Genomic DNA, 6,236 nt, shown 5'->3' with positions numbered 1-6,236 from the left:
GCGATGGCATCAACTGCATGAGTGATGGCCAGTTTGAAAGCAAGAGTGTCAGGGTCCGTTGAGAAGGGGGCCTGGAGAGCCGGCACCTCCAGGAGGGGCGTGATCCTTTCTACTGTTAGTTGGCAGGAGCTTCTGGTGAGAGCTGCGGGAAGAGGGATGGTGGGCTTGGGGGGCCCATTAGAGGTGTTTAGGTCAAATTGGATGTAGTGGTTGTCTGTCCAGGGAACGGGTGAATTTTCGGTAATTAGCACTGGGCAGTTGTGGTAGGAAACCCAATCTAAAGAGCCTCCTTTGATGTGGGTAGGGTTAGAGATGGTTTGCAAGACCCCAAGTGTGGAGAGGGCTTTATTCAGAGCGGCAGTGTGAGCGTCGTTGGGATCGTTGAGGCCTAAATGAAGGTCACCTGTGAGTAGGACTTTGGGTTTTCTTTTTTTAAGTTCGCTGAGAGTGCTTGGATGAGGGATTCCTGGAATTTGGTGATCGGACCTGGGGGTCGATAGACAATGTCAAGAGCCAAGGTTAGGTTGGGGGAAAGATTAATTTTGAGAGGAAGGTAGTCACAGCTGTGGCCAAGGTCACCTTCAATCCTCCTATTAGCGACGTTCTCTTTGGTGATGAGGGCTACTCCCCCACCCCTAAGTAGGGGTCGGCCTTGCCTGTAGTTGTTGTATCCGTCCGGGATGACCAAAGAGAGGGCAGGGCGTGAGGTATCATTCAACCAAGATTCAGTAATAATAAGGAGGTTGGTGTTGTTTTTGAGGATTAAGTCATGGATGTCCAATTGTGTTCCTCTTTCCCTATGGTGTGGTCAAAACGATTTTTGATGTGCATTCCCTTTCCATTGCCCATGTGCTTTATATTCTAAAAATCTATTTTCTCCTTGTGTGCTGATTAGTATTCCCTAAAAGCTCTGCCTGTCTTTCTAAACATAAGCAAGCAAATTCCCTGTTTTTTTATCTCTTTCCCCTAGCAGTTGTGAGAAATAATTTAAAAAAAACATTCTTCCATTGGTGCTCCCAAAACAGATTTTCCACTGCTTTGCTGGCTCCCCATATTGTTTCTGTGGGCACCAGACCAAAACCGATCCCCCCCTCCCCTGTAGCCTTACTCCCTGTCACTGTCTTCCATTCAAAGGAATCAAGTCCAATTGATGTTTGGGGGGTTGAGTGTTGCAGGGGGAGTGCTTAACGCTAGTGCTATCATTGTGTTGAATTGCTATTTTTCTGTTCTGCCATTAAAAAGGAAGTAACTGTGACAGTATATCTTACCCTTGTTGTTTTGTAGAGATTATTTCATTTTGTGTTGCCACAACATTGGTGGCTATTGTAATTGGTTTATTTTTTCTTTGACATTAAATAATAAACATCTTATTGATACACACCAGCCTGATTTCTAGTCCTGGTGTTTGTGGAGGTTGGGTGCGAGATGGGTTGGAGGCCTACTCAAAAAGAATCCATAGTATACTAAAAAAATAAAAAAGCGTTTTATCGTGCGCCACATTCATTGCAGGGGAAGGAGTTGCCTGGCTTGCGTATGCCATGTAATAAACCGTGACAGCACAGCCTCATTCCCCTGGGACAGGACTGCAATATACACGCCCACGCCAACACCCCAACTGACCCCAAGGACTGGGCTTCAACGGTGCCCTCCTCCACCTCCTTCTCCTTCAACCTGGACGACTCTGGGGCATCTTCCGCCATGGATGGCCCCTGTGTGGCATCACCGAGCCCCACTGCTGCTGAGGAGTCCACTGCCACCTTCACCTTCTTTGACTTACCCCCAGCAGCAATGCCCGATGTCACCAGCGCTGTCACAGCCACATCGCTCCCCAAAGATGAGCTGTCATGGGTGCATGGCTGTGGCCTGCGCCTCTGCCAGGTGGAAGCATCACTGCATCCCTGCTCCACAGCACTGCTTCCGCCCTCTTCCTCAGATGCAACTGTGGAAAAGGAAACACAAAATAGCAACATCAGTGTACTGCACCAAAGCCAGCGTGGCATCACCAAAATTCACAGCAACATGACTTGTCAAGGGAACAACCATACACCGCCACAACCACACACAAGGACGTGCAATCCACATCCATGCAGACACCTGCCTGGCCATCACTCCACACGATCACATCAAACTACATGCCACTGTCACAACCAATCTATTGCATTTGCCATACACACATGCATCAATTGCACATACACATGAGCATCATGCATGCACATGACATGGGCAACACTACCTCAACTGGCTCACTTGCCATGCTGGAACGTTGCCGACACAAGTAACATTACATGTGCACGGTCTACAAGACAGCACTACAACACACAATGCAAGTAAGAGCTAATTTGAATTAAAGAGATATCTCAATGCACCCATGGAGAGCAATGTCTGGGGCATGCATGCAGACATCCGTCTCAGAAGCATACTTGCTGCAAGCCTAAGGGGGTCACTGCCAACATGCTGGCACATGCATAACACACATGCACCATACAGCAGTGCACCACATGGCTACTCACTAGTCGACTCCAGAAATTTCCATAATTCGCAGACCTGGTTGTGCAGTGCCGGGTAAAACCTCTCCAGGACCCGCATGTTGTTCCCCGAAATCCGGCACCTGCGCGCACGGTGCACCTCCTCGGTAGCAAGCACCGGCCAGGCTGAATCGCAGGGCCTTGCTGAGAGTCCTGGATTTAAGATCCTCTCACCGCTTGTGCACGGTCTTGAAGGAGTAGACTGCCACCCCTTGCCCGTTGATGGCATCCGTGATCCCGTCCCAGATCTGCTGATGTCCTTCCTTGCCGGGTTGCATCACAGGGCTGAAGATGGCATCATAATGCTCTAGGACCTTCGCCACCAGGATATCAACTTCCCTGGTGCTGAAGTTGACAGCCATTTGCCTCGCTGCTGCTCTGGTCTGATAATGATGGTGCAGACATGGTGACCCCGAGGCAGGCATGGGTGGGCAAGGTGGTCCTGGAGCTGGGATGTGGAGCGGTGGTGATGGAAAGGCATGGTGGGAGACCAACGAAGTAGCTGGGGTGGTCACAGAGCCAGAGACAGGAGCATAGGCAATGGCTGGACAGCAGGCACTCCAAACGCAGTGCAGGTGGGCAGCAGGCACCCACACTGGATAGGCAGCAGCAGATTGAAAAGTTGGAGGCAGCACAAGGGAGGTGGAGGCAGGTAAAATGGCACAGAGGCAGGAGCGTGGGTCTTCTGTGTCTCACAATGATGGCAGACGTGAACAGAGTGAAGGAACTTTGCGCGTATAAATTTCAGAAAGCATGGACACGTGAAATCAGAGGAACGGCAGCCAGGGTGTAATTTATGTGACACTCGCTGGGCGCAGGTGTTGAGCATGCCATAATCGGGGATACATTTGTATATGTACAAGAAACTCTGAACATGCGTGCAAAGGGGAGGAGACAGACAAATGGAGCACTGCGTATTTTGGGGTGCCACGCAATCTGTTTACAGTCACTGTATGAACGTCCTATTTTGGTGGGGGATCTGCCACCGCGCATACACGCATGTACTTTTGATTTTTGCGACGCTAGCGCTGAGTCACGTATGCATTATTCCAACTCTGGGTGCCCCTGTGTATCGCGTACCACTATTATTAACCTTCTGGTAGCTTCCTGGGGTTTGCGTATGCATTTCTTGTGTTTCTGGGTGCCACTGCATATTGTGTACTGATTTTTTCAGATTTCAGAAGCTATCCTGGTATCGCATACACATTTATTTTAGTTTTGGGGTGCCTGAGCGTTACGCATACCATATTTTTACTCCTGGGGTACATTTAAGCCTTGCTGGACCACCAAACTACGTCTTGCATCATGTAGACTGCCCCCTCACTCAAATTGCCAAGGACAATTGCTTGGTGTGATTTCCATTTTTCCCTTACACCTGGAGCATGAGTGGAAAGGCCCCCAGAGGGAAAGGGGGCAGACGTGGCCAGGGTCAGGGACATGCTGTGGTAGCAGCTGCCCAAGCCCCAAGGGTTAAGGGACATGCTGCAGAAGCAGCTGCCCATGTCCCAAGTGTTCAGGGATGTACTGCGGAAGCAGCTGCTGTTACGCTCACCTGATATCCCCGGGGGCGTCTGGAAGGCTCTGAGATCTGTAACCCTGGATGCGTAGTTGCCCAGTGCTGAATAATGAATCTGCAATTACAGAAGCGAGGATTTGTGATAACTGTCTCTAATGGGTGAATCTCCCACCTCCCTCTGACCGATTCCCTTCCCACTGTGTTTTTTCTCACTTTAGTTATTTGTAGGGTGAGCTATCCGTCCTGCGTTTCTTGTGCAGTGGCGCTTGACGTTTGTTGGCGAGCTGCCAGGAGTTTCAATGGTGCAGTACGCCTTCCTTGGGACCAGGCCTGCTGTGATCCCGAATCTGCTGGTAGGCAGGTAGGTTTGTTAATTGTAAGTCTTTGTTCTGTTTATGGTGAATTTGTTAATGTCTTTATCTCCTTCTTTTCAGGTGCGAAGATCTTGATGATGGCATGCCAGATGTCTCTTTTCCTTTGCAGATGTCGCTGTGGTGCTCTGGATGGAAGCGTGGCATAGCGCAATTGAATTCAGGTAAGACTGATGGAATTCGATGTTTTGGAAGCGCGCGCGTTCTAACATTGTTTTTCCTTTTTTCGTTATTGCAGGTCGCGATATTCGAGCAGCAGCTGTGGTAGCGGTTCGCGGGAAGTCCTTAAGCTAGTACTCACAGGTTAGTGATGTTTCTTCTTCTCTCGGTTGCCACAGATTGTAGCCGGTTGAGATGCTGAGTGCTGGATGGTATTTTCTCAGGTAAGACAGAATAATCTTGTTCTTGTTCTTGCGGACTACAGGAAGATGCTGAAGACCAGAAGCTGGACACGGTGAGCATCACACTGCTGGTCACAGAATAACGCGAAGCGTGTTCTGCAGTCAGGGTGTGCTTTATATAGCCCAGGTAAAGTGGTACCAGGGAAAGTAGTTCCAGGCCTGCCACACCCAAAACACTAGACCGCATGGCTTGGTTCTTAGAACTAGGCTGTGTGGGTGCAAGACCCATGCAGTCAATTGAAAGTAAGCCTGCTAAATATCTCCTTACAGTACATGAGCCTGGTGCCACATGCGCCAGGACTGGCTCCAGGAGCCTTTTTGCTGTCTTGAGGCTCTTAGTGTCATTGTGGGAGCTTGCTTGTGGCCCCTGACAGTGGTCATGACAGCTGCCCCAGCCCGAAAGGGTAAGGGACGTGCTGCGGAAGCAGCTGCACCAGCCCGAAAGGATAAGGGCTGTGCTGCGGAAGCAGCTGTCCCAGCCCAAAAGGTTAAGGGACGTGCTGCTGAAGCAGCTGCAGCAGCCCCAGGGGGTAATGCCATGCCCCTGGCCACTTGTGGTCTGGCATCTGGAACCCAGAGTAGTCCCAGCCACACAGGGGTGGCAACAAAACCTTGTGGCAAGAAGGCAAAGCCTGCACAGCAGGAACAGGCTAAACCCCATGACACGGCACAGGACAATGGCACGTTGAGGAAGAAGAACTTCCATGATGAAGAACTCCAGATCCTCATGTACTACGTGGCCAGACACCACTTTGACATGTGCCAGCAAACAGGGAGCACCCATACACCTGCTCAGCGTATGGTGCATTTGCAGCATGTCACGGATGAGATCAACGCCTTAGGGTTTGAGAAGTGCACTGCTGCACAGGTAGTGAAGCGCTGGAATGATATCACCCGTCGCACTCAGTCCAAGCTGGGTGCCAACTTCGCCTCTGCTCTGGCAACTGGAGGGGGGTCACCAGAGGAGGAGGCGCTGAATGAGCATGAGGAGGCTATGAGTCAATTAATTCTACTGAAGCAGGTGCAAGGCGTGGATGGCCTGGAAAATTACGAGGACACGTCCGGTGAGTGCCCGACATTATGCATCCTGAGTATGTGACGTGAAGCATCACCAAGATGTATAATTGTGATGCACATCTGGCTGCATTTGAATGACTGCCCTGGGTGAACCGTGTCATGTGGTGTACTGACTCCTGTCCAGCGTACACAAGAGTGGATACAAACCATGTGTTGTACATCAGTTGAACACTTCTGTGTGACAGTACTCATCCCCCACTAGCATACCCCCACAATATCTGCAACATGATACCACAATGTGCACTCTAGTTAGCTGCATCCTTGATGTCAGTGACTCTGCTCTGCTAGACATGTGCTTGTGTCCGAAATAGGAGTTACGCTTCATGCAGGGTATAGAATCTCTTTT

This window comes from Ambystoma mexicanum, chromosome 11, assembly GCF_040938575.1.
Source record: "Ambystoma mexicanum isolate Mex_15411 chromosome 11, UKY_AmexF1_1, whole genome shotgun sequence".
NCBI lineage: Eukaryota > Metazoa > Chordata > Amphibia > Caudata > Ambystomatidae > Ambystoma > Ambystoma mexicanum.
Note: the sequence above shows the minus strand (reverse complement) of the source record.